The 27,973-nt window shown below is 42.0% G+C and overlaps 1 protein-coding gene across 1 annotated transcript in view; it reads right to left on the reverse strand.

Annotated features, from left to right (window-relative positions):
* The window catches only part of GMDS (GDP-mannose 4,6-dehydratase), a 399,795-nt gene that overhangs the window by 351,312 nt on the left and 20,510 nt on the right, over positions 1-27,973 (reverse strand). The window lies entirely within an intron of this gene.

Here is a 27,973-nt window from a genome sequence, read left to right on the forward strand (position 1 = left end):
GCACCGGGTCTTAGTTGCAGCAGGTGTGCTCCTTCGTTGCAGCTCACCGGCTCTTTAGTTGTGACATACGAACTCTTAGTTGCGGCATGCATGTGGGATCTAGTTCTCTGACCAGGGATCGAACCCAGGCCCCCTGCATTGGGAGCTCAGAGTCTTAACCACTGCACCAGCAGGGAAGTCCCAAGATGTCTTTTTTAAAAAACATCTCCATTTTCTGTAATTCTTCAAGCCTCATTAAAAACCAGCATTTGTCTAAAACACAAAACGCAGGCATTCACACATTTTTCAGAGAACTGAGCAAAAACCGTCGAAACAATTTTTCCAAATGACTTGGCAAATCTGGGCTCTAAGGGTAAAATCACACAGCGGTTAGAAACCAGACACTGGTTTTTAATCCATATGAGATGAGACACATCTAACACAGGCAGATCCCACACAATGCCAGGCACCTGATGAGAGCTAACGTCCTCCTTGGTCACACCTCTTTACTTTCCCATCACAGAGCCTGAGCGTAGATGGGTCCAGATCACCAAGACAACAGAAAATCTCCCAGGACATCTAAGCTAACTGCCCCAAAGCCGTATTCTCATTAAATAATTATCAATAACAATTAAAGCATTATTAGATAATCTCTAACTCTGTAAGTATTTGTGACAGCCCTAAGAAAACACAAAAACCACAGGACATCTTGAGTTACCCTAATGGGTTATAAAATTAAATTAAATGGGCATGACAACTGTTTAGGAAGTAAGAGCAAATCAGAAATACTCAATCTGAAATGTCACTGTGGTTACTCTGAGGCAGCCGGGGCTGAAGGTCCCACTGATGCTCAGAAAGCATGTTTGCCTTGACTGACAACAAGGTCTCCACCTTCTCATCCGACTTCGAGCTCTCTGAGTATTCTTAAACGTGACCATAGTCTATCGGGCAAGCCCATCATCAAGTAATTTTAAAATTACCATGTATTTATCATCTGCTAGTGATTCCTGACAGATATACCCTCGTGGAGGTCTATTTTTACCAAAACATTCCAGTTACTTGGGGGGCAGGCATTCTCATGTCCCACATTAACAGAAATTATCTCAACTTGAAGAGAGAGAAACAACTAATGCTAAAATAAACAGTACTCAAGATTCAATAAATCATAAGTCAGTTACTCAAAATTACATGTCTCGAGGACAGTTCTGGGTAGAGAAAACCAAATTAAGAAATACTTTATCAAATGTCCTCTAGATGTGAAATACTGTGCTAGACTCTATATTTTAGGTAAATGCAGGCAACCTACTTTTCCTGACTAAAGTCTCAGGCCATATGATAAAAGTTACTCTCGATCACGTAACCTCAACCTCTCCCTTCATCCTTGTGGGTACTTTCCACACAAACCTACATATTTCCAAGTACCTCTACCGGTGACATAGAGGTCCCTGCATTTCTGGGTCTGGAAGGTTTGAGGGAGGGAAAAGGTTTCCTAAATCACATAGACCATAATAAACCAGTGAACCAGGGGCAGTCCTGTACATAAACTGTTGGTCGAACACTGGAGAAGCTGCTTATTTGTTCAAGCGGCAGATGGAGACCCAATTTTCCAATCTCTAAAATTGCTACCAGATCCTAGATTAGTCAATTACCCTTCATTTCACAGCAAGTAGCTATAATAAAATAATCCAAATAAAATTCTTGAATTCAGCTTTCCAGAAGCAAGAGTGTTGGTTTACATACAGATTGGGCAAACCAGAGTGGCTATCCCCTTCATCAGAGACTTTCTAGTGCGACTGAAGCGAAAGAACCAGCCTTGCAATTAGTCACGTAAAACCACAACCATATTCAGGAGTCAGTACAAAATCTAGCAACCCTATCATTTTTCAAGGTTTTACCAGTTTTTCCAGGCAAGCAGAGAAAGCTTAGGAAATAACCCAAACTAACATGCTCGCACTTAGAAAAGTCTGCCTCTTCTACAATGTTTAACCACTGTCAGAGGACCCTTAGACTTACCAACAATATATTCTCTCTTCCTTAAAGAAAGCAAAATCTGTTTTTCTTGCCTCAGACAACTGCAGTCCCACTCCCATATCCGCATCTTCCTCACTTTCCCTTCTACCCATCCCCCCAGATACCTGTAACAGGGGTCACGCTGTTTTCATTTTCCTCTCACTCTTCCTTTCCTTCACTGTAGCTCGTTAGCCTCACGAATCAATCAGGCTTGTTATCTCACCAAATCAAGGCGATAACTGAAGGATGATGCTTCTAACTCAAGACGAGATGACGATGCCTCGGCGCCTGCATCCCCAGCAGTCGTATGCTCTTACTTCTAACCTCTCTCACCTTTTCACAGGTCAATCTCATCAGAGGAACAAAGTCTACCATGAACCTTAGACATCTACACAGACACTCAAATCTAGGATCGGCCCTACCTCGCGGGGTGTGGTAGATACACATCCTGTCCCAAAGGCAGGCTTCTCTTGTTGCAGAGTTGATGGCCGGAGGCCACCCCGCTGGCAGAGCCTAGAACAACCGGGGTCAGAGGGTCCACCCACCAAGTCTGTGTCTTGAGGCAGTAGCTCTTTCTGTCTGAGCACTGGCCTTCCTGCCTGGGGGGCAGAATCTATAAAAAGCAACCCGGCTTCCCTCTGCTCTTTTCATCCCTCTACTAGAAGCCACACAGTTCAAAGAAGCACCTAGTCTCGCACAAAGAAAATCGTGCCCCACGTAACTGGGTTCCCGTCATTCTGACACAATAGAGACACTTGACTAAGATGCAGACCTTCCAAAGCACAGGGGCAGGGCAGCGTCTCCACTGAGGTCTCCAGAAGTCACCAACCCAGAGGAGCGGGGTTGCTGGTCCTCCCCACAGCTGCTCTCTGCAGCCCTCAGGGGCTGGGAAACTCCTTCCAGGAGCCCGTGAGGAGGGCCACCTCCCAGCACTGGCATACTTCTCACTTCCTATACTAGAAAGCTGTTGATGGAGAAAGCTGTTGATAGACCGTATTCTGCCTGCACACATCAGTTCGGTGCGCTTTATTTCCCTCCGGGCCGCATGCTGGCCGAGAATCACACGATGAAGAGGCAGCAGTGGGACTTCCAGGCCCTTCGTGGTCGAGATTATGAAAGAAGGGCTTTGACGAAGAACGCTCGGGCTGACTGTAATAGTTCTCCTTTTAGGACATTATTGTTGCCATGTGTTTGCTGCTGTCTGGAGCAATAAAACAGCTCTGAAATATTTGTCTGTGTCCTTCATGGACTCAGGAGTTTCCATAAGAGAAATCACTCGGAAAATTACAATATTGCTCCAAATAAAATATTAAAATAAAAAACCTGTTGAAATGTTGAGCTAAAATACTAAAGAATTATGACCGCAGATGTGATTTATGAGGATCTGAGGGCCCCAGCCTCACAAAGGCTTTTCCACCCCTGCGAGGCCACGTCTGGGACGGTTCCCCACACAACACAGACCTGCCAGCCACAGAGAACTGGTCTCGGGATCCCCGGATGCTCGGACAGAATAGATCAGGATGACAAGGGAGGGGCACTCTGTGATTACATCCTGAACAAAAGCACATTTAATAACCAAGAGCCAGCCTGCTTACAATTTTATCTATAGAAATTAAAATTATTTCTTTCTTCTGTATGAAAAATATAGGCACTTTTTCCTTCTTTACATCATCCTAACTGTAGATCGATCTCCTCCAGTCGAAGGATTTTGGCCCTGCAACTATAACAAGTTACCAGAAGTAATAATTACCTACAGGAGAGGAGGTTACTGCAACATTGGTGAAATAAATCATCTTTCGGTAGCTGTGAGTTCTCTTCAAACTTAACCTTAGTGGAAACCTTCTCACTAAGAAAATCTCCTACAGAAGACATTAACTTGCATTCAGACCCAGGATTTCATCTTTCACATTTAAGGACAGATTACTGATCCTCAGTACCCAGAAACTGCAGGCGTTCAATAACTGCGATGCAGCAGCACTTAACCACGTGTTCCCTGAGTGGCACTGCCTCTCCTCTGGAACAGAAAACAAGCTCCATGTCTTGAACTTTTAATGATCCCAAGACCTATCACAGTTCAACTCTTTGTTCTAAAATATTATCAACATCAAAGAAGCTGTTATTTTTGCCAAAATTTTAGATTGAGTGAAGTCTCTATAATCAAGGTAGATTATCTATGTTGCCCAAGTTTTGTGTCCTAGGATTCTTGTTGGCATTTCTGTATATACTCTGTTGACATATTTTGTTTATACAAGTAAGGTCTTTGTTTTTCCTAACCCCATGAGAGCTGAAAAAGGAACTTTGGACGTAACAACTAATTCAGTGTTTATCTGCTTTACTTGTCTGCGAAGTAATATAATCCATTCATACACCGGAATGGAGAAAAGAGAGGGGGTTAAAAAGGTCAAAAGGAGAAATAGAAGCTATAATAAAATGCTGTGGCATGGAGTATTAATTTTACAGATGAAAATGCTATGGAAGAAAAAGTCCAAGTGTCTTGCCAAGGTTACAAGGCTAAATTAGTGATAGTAGCGGGGTCAGGAGTTAAAAAACCCTGCAGTCGAGAGCAGAATGTGGAGGATACGGGAAGTGTTTTGTTAATGCTTCTAGAAGTGAACTAAGTGACTCATCTGCAAAAAGCAAGTCTGGCTAGAAGTTAACTTTTCTGTAAAAATGGCAACAACAGGAATCTGCCTGCCTGCACCATAGGGTCTGCATAAAGAAAAAGGGGGACAGATAACACATGGAAACGTCCTGCAAACCAAAGGGCACCAGTTGGGGTAGTGCTCCCCCCACCAACCTGCCCCTGCCTAACAGCTCAGGCCTTCTTGCAGCAAAGCCGTTACCTGCTTTCTCTTAGCCACCGATTCACTTGGCGAACGTTTATTGGATGACTGTATGCAGAAATCACTACATGAGGAGCCAGGGCCAACGGTAAAACAAAACAAAAGAACGCTCTCTTCAAAGAGCTTCTAGGGGACTTCCCTGGTGGCGCAGCGGATAAGACTCCGCGCTCCCAATGCAGGGGGCCTGGGTTCGATCCCTGGTCAGGGAATTAGATCCCGCACGCATGCCACAACTAAGAGTTTGCGTGCCGCAACTAAGACGCCCACGTGCTGCAACTAAGGAGCCCACCTACCGCAACTAAGACCTGGTGCAACCAAATAAATAAGTAAATATTAAAAAGAAAAAAACAAAAACCAAGAGCTTCTAGGTTAGTCTGAGGAATAGTAGCCTAGGATGCCATGAATCATGGGAGTAAAAGGCTCTCAACCAGGCCCCAGTTCCCAAGACCTCAGCCACCTTCATACAAGGAAGGAAGGTCTAGCTGTTGCCAGACCACAGGGAACTCAGATGGAATTTTCATCCAGAAACTACTGAAGGATTGCAAAAAGGGACTTAATTAGCCTGAACCTAGTTTACTATTGAATTTGGGAAGAAAAAATGAAATTAAAGTCAACTAGAAGGCTCTAACAACAGACTGTTTGTGAGATGGTAAAGAAGAACCTGTCCAGAGCAACAGCACCAGGAGCAAAACGCTGACGCTCAGAGGGTGGTATCCAGTGAGAACCCCGAGCCAGGGCAGAAACGAGGAAGGGAGAGTGGGCAGCAGGGAAGAGAGAAGAGGAGGGGGAAAGGAGAAGCGTGTACAAAGCACAGACAGAAGAGGAGATGCAGGAAGAAGGTCTCAGAAGAAATTTCTTTTCCTTGAGTGCCTGGTTATTTTCCACTATGTGCTGCTCATTGCCTTCATAAAGTCATTTGTGAGGCTGACTTGTGTGACCTTCCTCCAGAGTGGAATTTTGCTAGCTTCTGTCAGAAACCTAAGGGTTCTAAAAACTTGTGAATGCCTAAAACTAAATCCTGGGCTTACAGTTTTCTGGACGACCCAGGTGATGTGATTTTCGGATGACAATACACTCGAGGGCCTCCTCGGGGTTACACCTTCTCAGGAGTTTCCCTCCACTCAGCTCTGCTGAGACCGACGCAATTTTCCTGTGGAACCCTCTGGAGGTGGAACTAGGGCTTCCATCTAATTCATCCTAAGCCTAGCGATAGGCCCTTTGATTTCTGTCTCATCACATAAGACTGTCAAACTGAAGTTCCAGCTGGCCAAACAGACAGATGCTCTCAGGATTAAAACAGCCTGAACATGTGGCTTACCTCTCCTACTCTTCTGATAACTGCTTACAATCTTGTTCACTCTTCAATTATTTTAAGGAAATTTAAGATATTCTTTATCCTGTATTTTTAGTTGTTTTCAATAGAAGATTTAATCCAAACAGTCTAGCCTACCATATCGCTGGATATAGAACAAAACAATGAATTCAAATCTCTATATACAGAAAGTACTGTAGTGAACTAAGAAAACATCTGGTCCAAAATCTCCTGGAAATAAGAAGGAAACAAGTATAATACATTCCTATACTCAGGAAAAAAAATAAGTATTTACAAAACAGAGATTAACATAGTCACTCGATAGTTATAAACAAAACTATTTACCACTAAAAAACAAATTATTTTATTAGGCCAGCCGCCAGAAAATAAAGAGAGAGAAAATACTCCTAACAACGTACATCCCAAATGCCAAAACATCTCTTACATTCCAATGCAGCATTCAACCTGAATAAACAACAGACTTTAAAAACTCTTAAGTTTACAAAAATGACCTGTTTTACATTGCTTTCTAGGATTTCAATCACAAGCTAGAACAACAGAATCAAAAATCCTTGTTTCTCTATCTTAATTATAGTGGCATAAAACCCCAAAGTTTCTGGAATAGCATTTTGATTTATACTGATACTAGTTCAAATTAAAACAAATATTTTAAAATATTTGAACTCTTACGATAATGTTTATAATGGCATAAAATAATTTGAACAACTCCTCCACAACCAAAGTGGAATATACTTTAGAGTATCAAAGAAGGAGTTAGCTGAAGTTTCAAGGTCTCATCACTTATTAGTTCAAACTATCAGCCTAACAGAACTGAAAGGAAAAATGACACTATGTTCATTACGTGATTTAAGTATAAGGCACTGCCACGATAAACATTTGGACATTCCGAGCTTTCACAAAAGCACCCTCGCGTACAATATTAGCATTCATCCCTTTAGGGTGTACGGCGTGAGCTGCCTCCGGGGCTTTGTCTCATTCCGTTCTCACCGTGCTCTCCACTTGTGAGTGGCCACTAAATTGCTTCTAGGTTCATAGTATAGGAGACTTCATCATATCTAGCTGGAATTGCTTACTTTTAAAGTATGCTGACAGAGAGCCCAATGTGCTCTGAAATATCCTCACCAGATGTTTGGATGGATGGGAAACCAACACATATCAAAAGGTGACCCCCAAATACCACTAACTGTATAATACATCCTCATACATTTAACAAGTTCAGCTGACCAAAACACATGAAAACACCTCAGGGGAACTGAACTTAATTCTTACATTTTTCCATTGCTAGGTATTCAAATTCTATTCAGTTTTCCTTTTTCGCTTTTTTCCCCCCCTTTCACGATCTCCATAAATGTCAAGTCATAATGAGCTACAAGTACAGTTTAAATACATTTAATATGACTGGACAATGGGACAGTTGGATATCGTTAGCAAAATAGGCTTCACAATCTTGGTCTGAAAACTGGAAGTTTAGTCACTAGAACAAAGAAAATCGTAGACTTATTTCTTTCCGCACCAGCCAGGCCAAACCTAGCACAGAATATTTAATTCCAAGCATTATACTTTAGGAACGATAAAGACAAATGGTAGATGCTGGACAGATGAGAATCAGGACAGTCCTGGGACCTTGACCCTGACAGGAAGAGTGGCTCCAGGAAGTGGGTTGTGGCCCCCAGGAGGGAAGGCTGGACCCAGCTGGGGGAGGGGTGTCCCCGCGGGAATAATCGCCCTTTCCAAATTAAGAGAGGAGAAATGTGACAAAATAATTGGATTTGTTTTGCATGATTCCTAAGGAAAAAAATAGAAACAATGGATGTAAAACCAGCTACAGGGAGAGAGATTCTCAAATAGAACTGTCTGAGGATGAAACCACGCTCTCGGGGTACATGTGTGCTTCTCACCGAGTCACCTGAGCACCCCGTGCAGTCAGCCTCGGCTTGCGCTGCTCTCTCAGAACCAGTGCCCTTCTTTGTTTTTTTTTTTTTTTTTTCCTTTGCGATACACGGGCCTCTCACTGCTGTGGCCTCTCCCGTTGCGGAGCACAGGCTCCGGACGCGCAGGCTCAGCGGCCATGGCTCACGGGCCCAGCCGCTCTGCGGCATGTGGGATCTTCCCGGACCGGGGCACGAACCCGCGTCCCCTGCATCGACAGGTGGACTCTCAACCACTGCGCCACCAGGGAAGCCCCAGTGCCCTTCTTTGACCACCTGGCGGAATATGGCTTCAATCTTTCTAGCTCAAATGCGGCCCCCCTTCTGCAGTCTCCCCTGACACCGCCCTTTCTTCCAAACCGCCATCGTCTTTAGAATTAATCGTCCCTCATCCAAGATCACACACACTTTCCGTGTCCTTCTACAAAGGGATCACTCACACTTTAGTGTGGGAGCAGAGAGGGGGGCTACATCATCATCTTTCTAGGGGGAGGCACCTGGGCAGGGCCTGACATAGTTTTAGCGCCTGTCATGTTGTCGGCAATAAACGTGTTTTGAAATGCAGAGAAGAGCAAATACCAGACGCAGACTCAGGCTAGACGCCTTTTTTTTAAGACACTGAGAGTCTATAGTTGTAGGAAATGTAGAGACATGGTTACAGCCTCTTCCCAGTGAACACAGAAGATGTTCTACCACTGATACCCCCTATCAGTGAGCACGGAAGAAAGAGATTCTACAAACGTTCCCTTAAAATGAAATAGACTCAGAACCTGGTGTATTCCTCTGGAGAGTAGAAACAAAAAGGCCACCAAGAACTCCGTAGGTAGAAGTTGTGAATTTTAGACATTCCAGAAAAAAGAACAACTTTTAATTTAATGGCAATATAAGTGATATTCTAAATGAAGCAGAATGTTTGATGGATAAGGAAAGATATTGGAAGGCTGTCAGGAAATATAGAGAGGTGTGTGTATTAAGCCAATCCTTATGATTATACAAATTTATAGAACAAAAATTATTTATTATTCCACTTTCTGGGCTGTATTTTGAACTTGCCCATTGAAACATGCCAAAACTATGAAAGTAGGGCAAAGCAGGAAATCTATAGTCTCACCACCAACTCTGTTTCCAATGTTACCAGTCTTTCCAGATGTAACCAAATGGACTGAGAATTAAGTTCAAGCATATTTAGCCTCTGCTAGCCCTGTCAGGCATTTAGAAATCTCTGATTTAAAAAGAAAGTAGGTCTACAAGACCACAAAACATTTTTTTGTATTTAAAAGACAAAAAAAAAAAAAAAAAAAAACCTTGAAAAAATACAAATAAACAGACCGAAAACCTGGTTTTTGCATTATGTACTCTAGTTTTTGTAAAATAAGAAAGAAAAAATGATGAGAAAACAAAATCGTAGATTTGTCTTAAAACATAATGTCAAAGGTGTTTCATCTGGTCAGGAGAGATTCAACTAGTCCCCTAACAAGAGGGAGTAGTTAACGACTATAGTAGTACCTATTAGAGACAGTCAGGGAAAAGATCCAAACAAGTAAGAACAGTGCATGAGAGAGCACTTTAATTATAGTGTCCATATAAATGCAAAGTCATTCTGCATGATTCTTCAAGTTGAAAGACACGTAAGATTACAGTCACTGAAATGCTGCTTATTATTTTAAAAAGAATTATTTTATAACATTTTCATTCTAAAAATGACAGAAAATTGAATGCATATTATGAGTCCATGGAATTCAACAGACTAGAAAGAAAAACATTTAAAAAACACAGTAAAACATAGGTTCCAGTGTTAAGATTTTAAATAATTTTTTTTTATTTTTCAAACTTACTCTGATGTTGCTTTTGTAACTTGAAAACAAGATTTTATTTAAAAAATTTTTAATGACCTGGTATAATGGAAAAAAAGTGCTTAAGGGAGAAGACATTTCTCAAGAAACAATCCTGTGCTAATTCCCAACGATCTTCTGGCCTAGATAAAGTTCTTCATGATACCTTGTCAACAGGATAATCAGAGACAGGCCCTCTGAGAAAACAGGGAGATTCTAAATTGTCTAACTGACCCTCCCAAGGGGGCTAAAGGCCAACACTGACGCTCGTCTCTGGGGAACCTCCTGCTGGATGCACCAAGGGCTCTGCTCAAGTCTGTTCTGTTCAACATACACGTCAGGGAAGTGGACACAGGCTTGGAAAACACACTGAGTGCATTAGAAAGTGATAGAGCTAGAGACTGCAGCTATATCAACACTGTATCACTGAATAAAGCTTTCAATTTGCTTAATCACTACAGGCTGGAAAGATTTAACTTAGATCTATAAGATGGCAACTTAAATCTGAAGCCCTCCAAGAGGTCCAAATATTAAATTATAAAAGTAGGGCAGGGGGAGACACAGTTAATGGGCCAAACATCTGAGAGAAACTTGGGCATTTTAATTGCCACTCAACAGCACAGTACAACGGCCAATAAAGCAAGTAAGAGTTTAGTCTGCACAGAAGAGAAGATGGTGGCCCTGGGGTGCCATCCGCTTTACTAAATTTTACAAGGGACGTTAATGAAATAAGCACTCAGAGAAAACGGGGCAGATTTAAGGCTATATTCAACATTTGAAGCGTTAAGTTATGTAAGAAGAGGGGCAGACACCTCGGTGTAGTTTGGTGGTCTGGGCACAGCACGCACCAATGGCACAGAGGATGAAAGAAGCAGATTTGGGTTTGAGACAGTGACGTTTCTGACAAGCCTGGTGAAGACAATCGATCAGCTCAAGGCTGAGTGTCCAGACAGAAACACATGGAGGAGCTCATACCGGTCAGGGAGGCGACAGCAAAGATTCCTGCGCCACGCAAGAGACAAGAAGGACCACCTGTAAAATCCCACGATTCGTGAAGCCAGCTAAGGTACGGTACAGGCACAACTATGCCAACACTGAAGACAGATTTCTGCATGGAATTTTCTCATTAAAACTAAGACAATTGGTCATTTCCCCTGGTTTGGAATTCTGAAGCCGTGGACCAGCTGGCAACGCTCCCTCAAAGCACTGTACTCAGGCATCCAGCTTGACAAGGCAGCGCAGACGGCCGCACGTCGCACAGAGCACGCTTGACCCCGAGGTCCCTTCACCTCAGGCTGCACCTTTCAGGGGCCGCATCACACGGCCGCGGTGTCAGCGCCCTGACGCAAGCACACCTGGTCCTGGCCACGCTGCCACCCTCCGTCAGACAGTGTGTACCGCACCGGGCATCACACGTTCACCCAGCATGAAAACAAAAGTCATTGTACAAAGGAAAGAACTCAAATACCCAGCGGGCCACCAATTCGGCATCAACCTCAGCAGATACCGTCACGGGAAGAGTGTCTACAATTCCGTATTTCATTTCACTTAGATTTTGATATATGCACAAGAGTAAAATACGACACAAACCTATGTCTCAATACATCTAAATGAACTCTTCAACAGGTAAAAAATAAAAGAATTTTAAGTGGTAGGAAAGAATTGTGTCATAGTGTTTAGTTAGCAAAGCTTAGCCTTTCCCAATGGTACGGTACATAAAATAAATAATAATGCCTCTGAAAGTCAGTGGTGTCTTGGATTCAATGAAATACAACGTGTTTCTTGCAAATTTGGTGTGTATTTTAGACTACATAGCCCTTTATTTGTACTCTATCTGTAACAGAATGGAATTCTAGAATTGTGGAGTTGGAAGGAACCTTGGCGATCACTTGGTCTAAGTCAATCTAGTATGTGAATCCTTTCAACAATATATAGTGGATGACAACTTCCAAAGAAGCTGAAAGATTCCCATCAATTGTGGAACCTATCAGAGAAAGCATGCAATCCACAAGAGGATTTCTCAAGCAAATCACATAAAGCACCCCCCAAAAAAGGTCTGACCTAAGAAAATTAAGATTTATGTTCAGTGAAGGACGCCACGAAGTTAGCACAGAAGTGACAAACTGGAATAATGTATTTGCAACATATTTAACTGATAAAAGATTTATAGGAATTCCCATAAATCAGCAATAAAAATGGTAGAAGAACTGAATGGACAAAGAATAGGAAAAGGCATTTCACAGAAAGGAACACCAGGATATCTAATGGCCACATAAAGAGTTCATCCCTGTTATCAATCAGAGATACAGCTATGACATTATATAACTGTCCTCTAATTTACAGGATAAAAGTATAGATTTTAGTATTTGGTAAAGTGGCACAGAAAGTCTATTAAAAAGAATCCCACATGAATCATTTTATGAAGTAAATTTTCATTTTACAGTTTAAAGCGGTAATCCTATTTGTTTTCTAAATTAAGGTTTATACACATCAGCTTGTTTTGAAGCAGCATAATACCTTTACAGAGAAAGTATATTTTATGATTTCCAAATAAATATACATATATATCTCGTTTCTTTTACTACTAGAATTTCCTTGTTTTAGAAAACACAACAAACTCGTAAACCTGAGCACAGTTTAAGCACAACCCAGTAGGGGAAATATTCACTGTCTGTTTCACAAATAAAAATCTTAATGTTAACTGATGCAGTGCAAATCACTCCATCAATGGTTTGCCATTTTAAGGAAAATGACAGGTTGGGTGACAGGTATTACTAGGTCAAATGCAATTCAAATCACTAAGGACAACATATGGTTAGTTCTAGAAAATATTTCAGCAGGCTCTCAGGCTATGAAGGTCGTATATTGCTCACTGCTTCCAGGACTAAGCAAAAGAAAGGGGGGAAAATAATTCTCACCAGCCTGGGAAAAGTAAAAACATCTTCGACCTGCGTCAAACAAGGAGGTTCCCAATTCAAACAGATGGATATCAGTTCTGAAGTACAGTTATGTCATGAAAATCCCCAGCAAGTCACACGATACTGCCAAAAAAGCCAACACCCGCGGGTACTTTAGTTGTGTGTATACACACATCCAGAGACCACTTCAGTTGGCGAGTGTAGGTTTCATATTTTAAAATGTCCATATATTTAAGAGTCAAAGAATAAGTTTTTTGTCTTTTTCCAAAAAGACAGCTTCTGAAGAAAGACATATATCGTGTGCATACTGACGGGCAATATGAATCTCCTTCACAGGTTTCATCTTAATGTTACCACGCTGTGTACAATACACAGAAAACAATGCTCTTTGAAAGGAAAAGGAAAAGGAAACATAAACTCTGCAAGTTTGCAAGTTGAAGGTAACACATGAGCGCAAGAACTGCAAGAACGTCCAGAAGCCCAAAGAGGCTGCCCCAGACCATGGGATGTTTGGAGTCTGGAGACTTTGTGTTTTCCTACTTTAGTATCATATGTAAGTGGACACACAACTCCCCAGAGAATAACGTCTGGCCTATTGTTTCTGAGGGCGAGCAAAACAGATGGTTCTAGTCAAAGTGCTTCCCTAGCCCCCGCCTCACCCGCTATCTGCTGAGGGTGGTGGCACGGCGGTGGCCGGAGGGAGATGGATGCTGCTGGGGAGGGAAGGGGGGTTTAAATCAAAACGGACAGGTAGAGCAGTGAGGGGTGGATGGAATGTAAATTATGTTTGGCTTTAAATATCAGAGTTTTAATGTTTTATTAGTAATAAATCCACCTTCTCCCCCCTTAAACTGCTGTCACAACATGTATTAGTGGCCCCTGACAAATGCTTGAAATCTCTGCCATCATTATTACACAGGAAAGGCTTTGAAAGAATTCCAAGCAATCCATCCATGTCGTACTTTGACAAAGCAAGTGAAAGGCAAATGGGTAGAGAAGATTTAGCTCTGGAGAAGGAGTAAGAAAGCCTTAACTCTAGCCCTGGTTCTGCCCCTCAAAACCTAGCGGGCGGACCCAAGTCAAGGAGCTGAATTTCTTTGAGATTCAGTTATCTGGTACGTAAAATGAAGGAATTAGACCCTCCAGTTATATAAGAAAGTAGCCAGCGGTCTAGATGGCTAGGGTGGCGACAACAAAAGAACTGTCAAATAGATACCATGTTGCCAATAATTACACTCCATAATTAATTTTCAAGTATTTTCTAATTAGTGCCACAACTTGAGAAGAAAAAAAACCCTTCAACAAGCTACCAAAAGATGAGAAAACACTGTATAAAGCTGATTAAATATTTTCTTATGTTAGTAAAACCAAATAAGCTAGGATGACATTTTTTAAATTACACATAAGTTATTTTAATAATTGCTCTTCAAATAATGAAAATTTAGTCACAAAGAAAGTAATCTATTTAAAAATTGTAAAGCTTTTATTGCAGCTAGCAAAAGACAAGGAACAATCTAAGAATTCGTATGTAATTTATAACTTCAACTAGAAACAAATTCTTAAATACTTATAGTAATTGCACAGAAGAAAGGTGGGGAAAAGTATTTACATGATTATTTGAGTTACACTTACAGAAATCCCTGCACAAAACTTTTAAGATTTCCACAAGTCATATAAGGAAAAGCTCAGAGTAATTATTTTAGGAATGACCTAATTGGGGTTAAAATACTAATAAGACGGATAATAAGCTTCAAAAACCAAGCTAAAAACAAGTTTGCCACCTCGAACACATGAAACGTCACTAAATGGAAAAGGAATCTGGATGACTTAAAAATAATTGAACCTCTGCTAGTTATAATGTTGGAATCTTTCACTTGGGAATACAATAAATACAATCACAGCTAAGAAGAAAAGACGTGTTTTTATTAGTATGAGCTATCTTTCTCTGACATTTATAAACCCTAGGAATAAATGACAGTTCCTTTTCAAATAAAATATGAACAACAACAAAAAAATCTTGGAAATTAAAACATTTAATTTTGGTTTTTTCTGCCAGATGATGAATTCAGGCTGTGCTAGTAAAATTATAATGTTGGCTTTTAAAAATATATTTTTTAAACTTTCACTTTTTGTTTTCTAAAATCATTGTCTATATTTAACCACTACATTTCTCATTATAAACTCCCACTTAGCGTATATTTAGTAGAGTTGCCAATACGGATGTGACAAACTCATTATCCCACAAATCAAACATCTAGTTTCCACTCTTTTGCATTACATTTTTTAAAAGGTAGAAGTCTACTCTAGATTAGGGTTTCAAATATTTCTTGAGAAAACCATTTATACTAAAATCTGTCCACTGATTCTTCCCTAAAAGTACGGTTTTGAAAAGAGACTGAACTTTTCATCCTTAGCTTTTATTACACTTACGTTTACATTAGACAAGACACACGATTTACATTGATAAGCATAACACTACTGCAAAAAACAAATCATGTCATCACTGAATTTTAGGGTGGAAGAGACCTCAGAGAGCAGCTGACCTAACCCTTCCTTCCCAAAGACTCACCCCCCATTTTACAGATGTGGAAACTGAGGCCCAGAGAAGCTGCACGTTTCATTCATGAGTTTTGCTTTGCAAGACTAAAAAGGCTCTGGCTAGTCTAATTCCTTCTATTTCTTCTCATGAAGAAAAAATATCCTGTGCTGGTATTTAGAATGCTTTACATTTCAATATACTGATCACACACATAAGATCAATGAGGCTTCAATCATACAGTAATTATATAATTAAAACTGGGTTAAATAAATACATATCTATAAATTTTTCAATATAGTGAAATCCTTAGTTATCTTTTAGATTTATCACAAATTTCTAAGAGATAAACAACTCACAAATTTTCAGACATCAGCCACATTTAAATATGTTTTCTTAATGTCTTAATTGTTCCAACAATCAATATTTTCATCATTATAGCGATGTTTCATGAACATATCTGTATACGCAACGAACTATCTTAATTTTATGAAGCTCTGTTCATAAAGGTCTAAAATCACAATACAATTTAAGTGAAGTACAGACTATTCATAAGGGATTTGACAGGTGACAACACAACATACGTCTTTAGTTTAACACAGATGGAAGACTGCAAATAAGAAGTCAATAACAGCAACAAAATCTGCATAACCGAGAAATCATGATACTACAGAGCGCGTCAGGTCACAGAGCGAATATTAAACAAACCAACATGTGATTGGAACACTACACGAATGTCGTGTGCTAACATCTGGAATTAAGATCTACTGCAGGGGAGAAAATGAGGTGCCCCTGAAAGTAAAGGTAAGCATTAAATCTCTGCACTTCGTTGTTTTACACGGAGAAATGAAATTCTTATCTCGTTAAAAATTCTCATTTGTATCAGTAATGGCAAGACAATGAGTAAGCTGAGTCAAAACTCTTTGTAAACTTACATTTTATTATTAAAGAAGACAAAATTAACCTGCAATGTTTCTATTAAATATTTCATGAGCATATGAGCTGACATTGAGATTTTTTTTTTTAATGTGACACTGTTCGTGTCAAAACTTTACTGCAATGTGTTTACTGAAAGCACTAAATGTAATTTATGCTATATGTAAAGAACGAATTTTCACGGTGTGCCATTTAAAATCTTTGACCAGATAACTGCGAAACCAAGATGTTTATGTTGCCAGTTAAAATACATCTTTTCCCAAATGATATATCTATAAATTCTTTCAGAATTAGGATGGCAGAACACATATGAAAAAAAGAAAAAGAAGATTCAACGAAGCTTGTCAAAAGAGAAAACTTGAGAAAAAAATGACAAGCTAATATTTCACACTTTAGAGACTTTTTAAACCGTGTTTTATGGATTAGTCTCTGGACCCTGTGCCAATAAAGCTGCACCACCAAGACTCATCAACATAAAAGATGTTCAGCTTGAGAAGTAGAGTCCTCAAGAGGAAACCGAGAGAATGAAGCAGGCAGAGAGAGACAGAGAACTAGAGACATCAAATCCATGTGGAATCATTCCCCAAAGAATACAAACGACCGGCAATACAATTATGAACGTGAGTAAGTGTTCAATCCAAAAATACAGATGCAACCTGTAAAAGAGAAAAAAGGAATTTTTAAAAGGATAAATTTGGGGCCAAAGGTGGACTTCAGGCATTTATATGAAATTAACTAAATTTTCCACTGATTATTACTACTTCACGAAAAACAATGGTCACACGAGAAAGTAGGCTTTGGGATCACAATCCCTCCTGTCTAACATACAAATAATTTTAGAATATTTACATATTTCAAAATATTTTTATCAAATTTTTTTAAAGCACAATTTGGGCATAGTTAGAATGAAAAGCTAAGAATTAAAAGAACAAATATTTTGACAGTATAATCCTAAATAATAGAGTGTACTCTATTTTACTGATCAACTAGAATGCTACCTAACTGATTACATGGAAGGTAACACAATTAAAAAAAAGAAATACTCAAGAGAAGCATTACATAAGCTATCATTATATTATAGTACAAATTTTCAAATATCTAAGATTTTGTAAGATTCATTTTACAAATGTAAAGCCATCACAAGTCACAATTAGTTATAAGATGCCAATAAAATCTTGAAAGACCTCTATAACTCACATAAAATCTGTTTCTCAGTTTTAAAGTGCATTAAAAATTATTTATAAAGTGCATCCTTCCTAAAATCCATTTAAAAGGTTGTAAGCAAACTGAAAATGTTTTAATTATTCTACATTTAATTATTTGTGTAAAATAGTCACAACATTTTATCAAGGAAAACTGATGTGCTGATGCTAACATGAAGAAAATCAGTATATTAGTTTGAAAACAATGTCCTTCTGTGAAATTTGCCTACTCTAGACATGGTTCTTTCAAATCAAGCAGTTGGAGGAAGTGGTGTTGCAATATTGTCCTTTTTTTTGAAAAAGGTCGCATAAATAATCTGCAACGTGCTCTTCCACTAAGAAAAAGCACATGGTCTAAATCTAATGATGACCAAAGAGGGACAAAACGTATAAAAGGAAAAGTATACAGGCACCTGCAAAACACACTATGTTCTGGCTAAAAGTTGTTTTCAAACAGCACATGTCAACCTAAAACAAATGATATATATGTCATTCTAAATCTAAAACACATATAACTGATATTTTGATAATGCTGTATGAAGAAATTTATATATAATTGTCACTAATTCAAACAACGCAGGCTTTGATTTTAAGAATTATATGATGGTGAAAGTTCATCTTATAAAATGCTGTTTAATTAATTAAATTGAAAGCTCACAAAATTATAAAACAATTACATGTTTAGGATCAAAGTCAAATTTGGATTATTTCAAACCTTTCTTGGTTCTTGTATTTACACAGCCCACACTACTAAAAAACTGAGAGTAACACAGACCTAGCTGTGCAGACAAACTGAGGTTAACACAATAGCTTACTTAAACCAGAGAAACAGCACACGTGTAAGTATGTATCTTCTTTTCTACTGATCTGTGACAGGGCAGACCCACTCCATCACTAACAAGTAACCCACGGCAGCAGGGATATGTCTTCTGCCTCGTTAAGTGACACCGAGGCCCAGGGCAGCGGTGGGACTGGCCCTGGCAGCCGCAGCCCTTCCCGCCGTGCAGCAGCTACAGTCAAGTAAGCCTTTGTGAAGTCTGAGAAATAAATAATATTCGGTGTCATTTTTTGAACCCAGAAATGAGGTAAGGGGCTGTTAAGATATCAAATTTACTAAGAAAATAATTATGTGAGAAATAAGTTGCTGTCACAGGAGAGACTTGCCAGGCGCTGCATCTGAGCAAGTGGTTAGACACACCTTTGGAATCAGTTTTGTGACACAGAGGCTGGTCTGCGGTACTAAAGCGCGTGAGAGCAGATCGGAAGAAGCTGAAGAGCAGGGGAGCGTCTTCCTGAAGAGCCGCAGCATCACCTCGAGGAAGTAAGCCTTACGAGGCTCCCGAGGAGTCGATGCTGACCTGATCCTCCGGTTCAGGACATGTTACAAACTGCTCTTTTATAACCTGCTTCCATACCTCACGTTTCTAATAAACATGATTTTACTTTATTAGATCCTCATGCCTGTGCTCTCACCAAATCCAAACCTGAAACTTGAAAACTACCTTGGATATTTGTGGGCAGCCACAGAAGGGTCCTCAGAAGCAGACGCATATTAAATATTAATTATAATGACGACTGCCACCTTTTATGGTGATGATGTCATTATTTAGGAATGCTAATTAAGACATTAAATGACTTGCTAATTGCAAACGCATTCTGAAGGAATCTCTTTGTCCTTGTACGTTGAATAGCAAATCCAGCGTGGGGACCAGACCATAACAGACCGCAGTTCTATTTTCTAAAATGCTGACATTTGAGCAAATGTTCCCATGGAATGTTTGCCTGCTTCGTGGACTGACATTTCCTCCTGGCAACTGGCTTAAGTGAGAAGGCGGGGTCCAGGCCAAGCCCCGCAGCCTGCAGGCAGCGGGCCATCACTCGCCGCCGCAACTGTGTCCGGTTTCTCTCTTGCTTCCCCCTTGCCCCTCCGCCCCCCGGCCCTCTGTCGCCTCTGGATTTTGACACGCATATTATCTTAGCTGATTTCTATCATCTTACGGGACTGGGTGACATACCTTCAAAGATTAAGCTTTCCCACCTGGGATTTGTCCAGAAATTCAGTGTATTACAGCTTCTCACAGCCTTCTTCATTCTCCTACACTCTTGTGTTATCAACAGTGGCTTTCTTTCCTATTTTATGTTTAACTACAGGACACAGGCGGCCACGCTGATAGAAGTCGGTTTACGCTGTCACTCACCTCTGTTCTAACTGCCAGGCTGACTTCCGCCGTCTGTAGCGCTCTGCTGCCATCTATACGTAGAAAAGGGTAGATGACAAGGGAAGCTTCAGGAGTAATTTGCTTCCCCACAAAAAAGCTTCCCTGGAAGCTTAGAAGGAATTTCTGTTTATTTATCTGTGAAGCAACTTTCGGAAGATTACTGAAGATGCGTTATTTAACACAGACCAAAACCAACTGTCCATTATTGCGGTGGATACATTTTAGTGAATATGGCCACTTCTAGAGTTATGACTGAAAAAGAAGAGGCAACAAGAAGTTAAAGTTTTAAGTCACTTAAATAATTACAATAAAAATAATTGTGCAAAACTGCAATCTAAATATCTTGCCAAATACGATCAAATGATCACTTTCATAATATTTAATATAAGGTAAATGTAAAGAAACAGGATTAAAAAAAGATCTACTCACATTATTTAAACTACCAAAAACTCAAATACTGTGGTTTGATAATCACCTAGTCTCTGTCAAATGCTCAAATGCTGCCTTTCTAAGGAAGACAGAGAAACGTGTCAGAACCCTAGAGCCCTCAGCCTTCCCTGTGGTGCAGATTACGCTGAACCGTGCAGACAAATGTCAGCGTCAAAAAAGCACACAAACAAGAAAAACACTCCGGGGTGGGCCATACAGGAACCTTAAGCAAAACAAACCAAAAACCACAGAAAACCCTTCCTGTTTCCTCTGCTAAAACCGCTGAAGAACAATTAATAATTAATCTACTTGGTAAAGGCAGAGATCGATATTTCCAATCTGGACTAATCAGGTGTGTCAACAGTCCTAGAGAACACTCCTTAAAGGTTTATTTTGTCAACACTACTAATTTCTAAAAGACTTTTTACTGTTAAAATAACTGGCACCAATGAGATGTACGGGGGTGGGAAGGGAAAGGACTCGGGAGAGGCTGTACCCTGATATAGCGAACAAAATGTAGAGCGCACCCTGGGTGTTCCCCTCCACCGACCTGCCATTCACAGAAAGTTCAGGACTGCTATCAGTGCAACGCTTGCCACCCAGCAAACACCCTATTTTAATCATCGACACTATGACTGTATACAAGTTGAGCTCATCACTGAAAATTCAACATTTTCTAAGGAACTGTCAGTCCAAGTGATTCTAATGACAAACTTAACATAGTTTAACAAGCCAAACCAAGCCTTTATGCACATTTATTCATAAATAGAGCAAATTTCAATTCATCATGAATGATTTTTTAATTAACATCCCTAAACAACATATACTTCATGTGAATATTACTAGAAGGCTATCATAATGAAACCTACTAATCTTTGATGCTAGACATTTTTCAAAACTGGAAATCTAAATTAAATAAATCTTCATACAATTTATTATTTGCTGGCACTGGTAAGGTATCCAATTAATGATTTACAGTAGAAATATATAAAAAAGATATTACACATTAAATTTCTTTGAAATAGAAAAGGTTCCACTTTATCTTACTATATATATGTACCAACTTCAAGGATCCAACTTTAACAAAGAGAATTCTACAAATTCCATTTGTACTAAAAGGATAAAGTAGAAATCTTGTTCGATACCAAGCTCTATGTGATGTTTCAAAGGAACAGTTAAGTTTAAATTCTTAGTTTTACATACTCTTCTTTTTGGGGGGAGGGGGACAGATCCATTATCTATGGTATTAAACTAGGTATTATTTATGTCTACATCTTAATTTATGCAAATTATGTATTCTAATCTAATTGGGAATCCAAAAACAGTTCTCCATTCATCAATAAAAGTCCAAAACAAAATGTTTCACTCAGTACCTTCACTGACTTACTACCGGTTTACTATTTGTGTTTATAGATATGTCTAGAAATTAATGTTAAGATAAACATGTACATTTAGCTATTTGCATTAATTTTGGTTTAATTGTGCAAAGCTAAAATAATACTTTGGATTTTATTTAGTAAACAAGTCACTATTGTAAGTGAATTAAGAGTACCAAACCCAACAAACATACCTTTGTGTGGTCCACTAATTATAAGAAAAATTCCAAACACTATTAGCTGTTACTAAAATCACAGTACCACCCAGAGCTAATAAAACAGAACAATCTGTTTGAACAGGAGAGGAGAGCTTTCATAGTGTTCTCTCTCATATAAATTCTTAATGGAGTAGGAAGGACTTTTAAGTGGCTTTAAATTTGAATTCGACTGCTCAAATCTGTAACAGGCTTCCAAGGAGAATCTGAGCGGATGACACACAGGGACCTGCCCGCAATGCGCCCGTCCGGCTCGACCCTCATGAATAGAAGATAAAGACGCTCAGTGTCTTCCTAAGAACCACAGGAACCCATCAGCCATATTCACGTTGGTGGGGTTCATGCACCGCCAGCACAAAAGTTAAATCGTAAAGTGAAAAAGGCTTTTTCTGTGTGCTGCAGCTCCACCTTGTAACAAACCAAAGAGGTTTGCAAATGTATTAAATATCACAGGGACGGAGCCGCACAGGTGACGGACAACAGGATCCATCAGAAAGAAATGAAGACTGGAGAACGAAGGCAGAAAAACACAACTTCACTGGAGCCCAGGGGTGCCCAGGCCACCGCTCTGTTCACCTGACCCTCCACCCGTCGAGGAGCTCATCACTTTCCCAGAAACAGACACCCGGCATGCAGTCCACATGGACGCCAGGCCTACCTGCAAACACACCGCAACCATCCTCGGGTTCTAACAGCCGCACTCACTGCTCTTTACCAAGTAAAGCCCTCCTGCCCGGGAAGTACCTTCACAACTTCAATGTTAACAAGTTGGTAACACACTAGAGTGATTTTACGTTGCTCTAAGCACATACGAGAATTATATACGAATATATAAAAATTAATTTTAGACCTCATAAAATACATAAGGCTGTATCAATTTACACATCTACCAAGCAAAATAAGTTATCTTCAGAGACCCAATATGGAGTTATATTTTGCCTATGCTAAAATGTGGACAAAAATGTATTTGCAGTACTAAAGCAGAAGCATTTATTTTTCAATCTTAGAAAATAGGTTAATTGACAGTTAACTGATTTGGCAATTTTTTGTTTGTTTGATTTAGTATACTAATAAGAACAAATGACTTTTTCTAGTTATCAAGCTATTGGTTCTTCCGATCCCATAGGAGCAAGTGTCGTTGGTCTCCCATAGCCTTTAGGGAAGCGCACACAGCGGCACAGCGCTCAATATAAGAGCCATGCATCGAATTGAACTACCGTGACCGAAAAGGCTGTGGTTATCCCTGAGGAGTCGGTCCTCTGGGTTTCGTTTTAGCATCGCTGACAGGCTACCATCACACCCTGCGGGGCTGGATTTGGGGGCCTTCCAGCTACGCAAACACTGGTCCTTTGGGTTCGTCCTAACCGGGTCCCTCCAGAAAGAAAACACAAAGCTCTTAACTCAGACCTCCTGCACTGTGGTCAGTGGCGGGAGTGACAAGGGAGGTGAGCCTGGGCCCACCAGGGCCCTGTGCTGCCTGCCCCGCTCCGCCCTGGTCTTCTCAGACCGGCCCTCTGACGGGCACAAGGCACCGTCCGACAAGGTCCCAAATGCAGGCTCCGGGCGGCACTTTGTGAAACAGGGGCTGGGCAGGCTCATCGACCTCTTCCACCTCAGAATTCTGTGGCCCATTTAGTAAGAAACAAGGGTCTGAAACATCATTTTTCTCTTCTTAGTATGCCATAACAGGTGAGCGTTTCAGCGGCAGGAACTGCGGACATCTGAGTGAGGAAGACATGCTTGCACAGAGTTCCCAGCAGCAGTGCGGCACAGGGCAGGCCCCCCACGGGCAGCAGCGCCGGTGCCCTGCAGCCACTCGCTGCCGCCTTGGCCTCACGTCAGCCTCAGCGAGGAGCAGAGAGCACCTGGATCAGAGGGCAGAGCAGCCCACGTGCGCCCCTGACCCCCGGCGGCACTGCCGCCCTGGGGCTGGACCGGCCCCCTTCCCAGGGGGGTGACTGCTGCGCACCGGACGGTAGGAGGGCCTTACTGAGGAGCTGACACCTGAGCACAGGCAGGGAGCAATTAGAGACCAAGACCATGAATACCAAGGACAGAGCGGCACCATGGAAGCAAGGGCAGAGGCCCACAGGGAAGCATGTCTTGGGACCCGCAAGACGAGGTGCCCACCCGTTTCACAGGTGACGAATGGGGCCTGCAGGTGACGCGAGCTGAAGCCAGCATGCAGGGCCTGGGTCTGCGTCCTGGGCATCCTGACGTGGGAGGCCCTGCCTGTGCTCCAGTGCCCACGGACACCTCCTTCCCTCTGGCCCCAGGACACAGGCTTCTGCTCTGAAGCTCTTCACACAGCAGTTTGCACACGTGAGCTGCCACATAGAGTGCAGGGGGCACGACGGGCTCCGGTGCAACCAGGCGGGAAGGGCTGGGCCTGGCCCAGCCTGAGGTCGCCCTGACAGCCCCTCCCCAACGGCGAGAAAGATGCCCCCGGCCCCTCCTCACTGCCCTGCTCTTCTCACACTCCCTGCCGGCTGGCCAGGCTCCGAAATAAATACGTGGGGGAGCAAGGCCCAGGAGAACAGTCCTCCATGCTGTCTGTGGGGCCCGACCCTCCTGCACCTGCACAGCAAAGGCCACACTGGTGCTTCTGTTCTGTTCCAGAACTGGGTGAGTCAGGCACGAAGCACACGTCCCCCCAGGCACCTGCCCTGCCCCGTAACGCAGTCGTCCCAGTGCACCCCGTCACCCCCTGGTTAGAGCAGCCCCAGGAGGTGTGGGCTTCCTCCCTATAAATAGGAGACAAATGGTGGGGGGGCTAGGAGCAGCCAGGAAAAAGCCACTGGAGAGGGCACTTCTGTCTCTCAGGAGATTACACCGCACGGTCCCCTCCCCAGGGCCCCATCTCTCCCCCAGCTTCACTCCCTGCACTGGCTTCTCTGACTCCCGGATGCTGAGGCGCTGCCTGGCCACCCCGCCAGCCACTTGGCTCACAATCAGCTCCGCTTCCTGCCCTGCCTCCTGGGCTGGAAGCCCCACCAGGAAGACAATTAGACTCGGCCCCTCTGCTCCCAATACTCAGATCCGCTAGCCGGTCCCGCACAGCTGGACAAGGAAATCCTGCCCCGCACGCCGCCTGCCCCAGGTACCTTCTGGGCACGTAGGCCTCCTGGCTGTCGTGAGACAAAATCAAACAAATGACCCACAGAGAGTCGAAAAGGAGATAATGAAGATAATTCAAGAGTTAGAAAACAAATGACACGGAGGGAGTTATTCAGTTTCAATGACAGAAAGTCAAAGAAAGACTTAATAACGGTCTTGAACACTGAGAAGGGATTTGAAAATCGTTCCCAAAACTAAAAAAAGAAGAGCAAATGACTTTCTGTCTCCACAAAAGACACAAGGAAAAGAAAAAAGCTTAAGAAGAAACTTAGGTATGTGGGGAAAGTTCTTAAGGTGAGGACTATTTTACATGAGAATTATTACCAATGGAGATCATCATTTTCTTCGATGGTCTTTAGAACAAGCTGCCGAATACGCGGGTCTGAGTTTTGATCCTGGATCGGCCGGTCACCCGGCGTGTGACTCAGAGCAGCAGGTGGCCCCGCTCATAAAATGAAAATCATATTAAATTACTTCTAAAGTTCCTTTTAGCTCTACATTTCATGATTGCATCATTTTCATTTTTAAAAAATAGTCAAGGCAATTCCAACACGACATTGTGAGACCAAAGGGTCATACTGGGCTAGATTTCCTGTAGGCAGTTCTCGTCCAACAGTATGACTTCAAGAATGAAGTATGATTATCAAAGAAGCTGTGAGGAATGGTGGAAAACTCCAAAGTCACGACAGTAATGAATGCTGAACAGATAAGAAATTTCGGACAGAAATTAATGAAAAATATTATTTACACAGTAAAAAGTTTAAAAGAACAATAAAGCAGGCTCCTAAAACATTTCCTCATCAAAATGGGCAGGACTATGTATATTGGATAATTTGTTCCTAGTTGGGTGATGTCACCACACTAGGTTTAACTACTTTCAATAACTAGTACATTTCAGTCGTCTCTCACTTTCTCCTACATAAGATCAAATCAGCCTCTCAATGACCTACACTTCATGAGTCATAATTTTTCTGTTTATGATTCAGAAAAATGTCTTCAGTCAGTATTTCCCAGACTGCTGTGGGTTTATTCCAAGAACCAATTTCATCTTCATTGGTTTCCTACAGGAAACCAGACCAACTTCCTATTATTTTATTTTCCTTACTTTTAGCATACCATAGCCCACATCAAATTAACTGGAAGTGAGAGTGATAGAAGGCTCTATTCTGCACAAAGAGAGGCCAACACAAACAATGCCTGGTCTAGAAGTCACGAATTCAAAATGAAATGCAACGTGTGCTAATATTAGAGCTTTCTTTCAAACGAGCTCCAAACCAAATAAGAAGAAACATATTTTAATTAACTTCTTACAAACATTCCACTGTCAGAAAGAACTTTTGTTTAAAAAGTACTGTCTATGAATACAATAAAAGCTACAAAGCTGATTAATACAGAGAAATTAATTATAAGGAACAAAATACGTGTTCTCCATCCTAACCCCCTCACGAGCTGCTGGGAGAACAGGTAGGCAGCTGAAGGCCAACACACAGAGCTGTGGAGGGGTGGGCAGGGGCACAGCCCCCCCCCCCGAGCCAGCCGCAGTCTGCTGTCACCAGCTGTCCTTCCCAGCCAGCCCCTCCCCACACCCACTCTTTCCACCGCTAAGAACCCATCTGACATCAGACCGCACAGGAAGAGGGGCATGGGACACGGGCTTTCCAAAGACACTCTGACGGTGGCTTGCACTCACACTTCTCCTCAAGAGCGCTAGGAGTACCTGGGAAGTACGCGTTCTCACTGACTACACGCTGCTCGGAAAAAGAGTTCTGAATGTGGAGAATTCTGGTATAAACATGTATCAGATTCTTCTTAGATTCTTTCCACTCTCAGCTTTACAAGCTCACATAGTCATTAGCTGGCAAGGAATTTATACCAAATTCAAAAGCTGATGCATTTAAGGAAGAATGCATTTAAGGCGCATATTACACACAGATAAACAAGAAACCAGAAACATTAGCACAGCGGTTCTCAAACTGAAGCCCCCACACCAGGGTCAGCATCTCCTGGACACATCCTGGGAAAGGAAGACCTCACGAATCAGACAGGCTGCTGGGCAAGGCAGGACTTTCCTAGGAAAGAATCCACTCAATTTACAACCCTTCATAACCCCTGACTTCTACGCCCCTCGCCTTCCGGATAATTCCTCTACCGCATCGCTGAAGTGCTCTCCCTAAAAGCCCCAAACCACCCCCACCCTCACCACAAAGGCCACGACACCCACCTGCTCGTCACTCCCGCACATGCCTCTGAAGCCCTAGCGCGGCAGACACTACCTCCTGCCTGAACCGCCTGGTCTCTTGGCTCCCTCACCCAATTCCACCCTCCTGCCTCTTTGACCCCACCTCCCTGTCACCCATGACGCCCCTCGCAAACGCTCCCAGGCCCCAAGGCTCCATCTTCATCCACTCCTCTGTTTTCATCTGCTGCCTTGGCTTCGGCCTCTCAAGAACTCCCAGGACTGAACTCCAAATCTCTCTCAAACCTCACAGCATACTTTCAATTGCCTTTGACCTGCATTACCTGAATGTCCTTCAAGTACCGCTGGTAGGACGAGTCCAAGAGGGAGCCTCTCACACACCCCCCAACTCAGCAGTCCCTCCTCGGACACCTGCTTCTAGCACCGGGACCATCAGTCATCTGGCCCCAGTGCCCTGGAGCAGCGCTTCCCTTCCTCCCCAGCCCCGTATCTTGTCGGCAGAGGGTCAGCCCTACAGGCCTCCTGTTCCATCCTCCTCATGCCCACTTCGACTGCCACCACCTTCACCCAACAACTTCTTACTCTTCTGAAGCCCCACCTGTAGACTCACCTCTGAATCTATTTGTCTCCTGTTCAAAAACAACACCAGGATGCCCACCCTCACCACTTTCATTCAACGTAAGTCCCATAAGCCACAGCAATCAAAGAAGAAAAAGAAATAAAAGGAATCCAAATTGGAAATGAACAAGTAAAACAATCACTGTCTGCAAATGTCATGGTGCTATACCTAGAAAATCCTAAAGATGCTACCAGAAAACTACCAGAGCTTGTCAATGAATTCAGTGAAGTTGCTGGATACAAAATTACTACACAGAAATCTGTTGCATTTCTGTACACGAACAA

The sequence above is a fragment of the Neophocaena asiaeorientalis genome, unplaced genomic scaffold (assembly GCF_003031525.2).
Source record: "Neophocaena asiaeorientalis asiaeorientalis breed wild unplaced genomic scaffold, Neophocaena_asiaeorientalis_V1.1 scaffold8, whole genome shotgun sequence".
Lineage (NCBI taxonomy): Eukaryota > Metazoa > Chordata > Mammalia > Artiodactyla > Phocoenidae > Neophocaena > Neophocaena asiaeorientalis.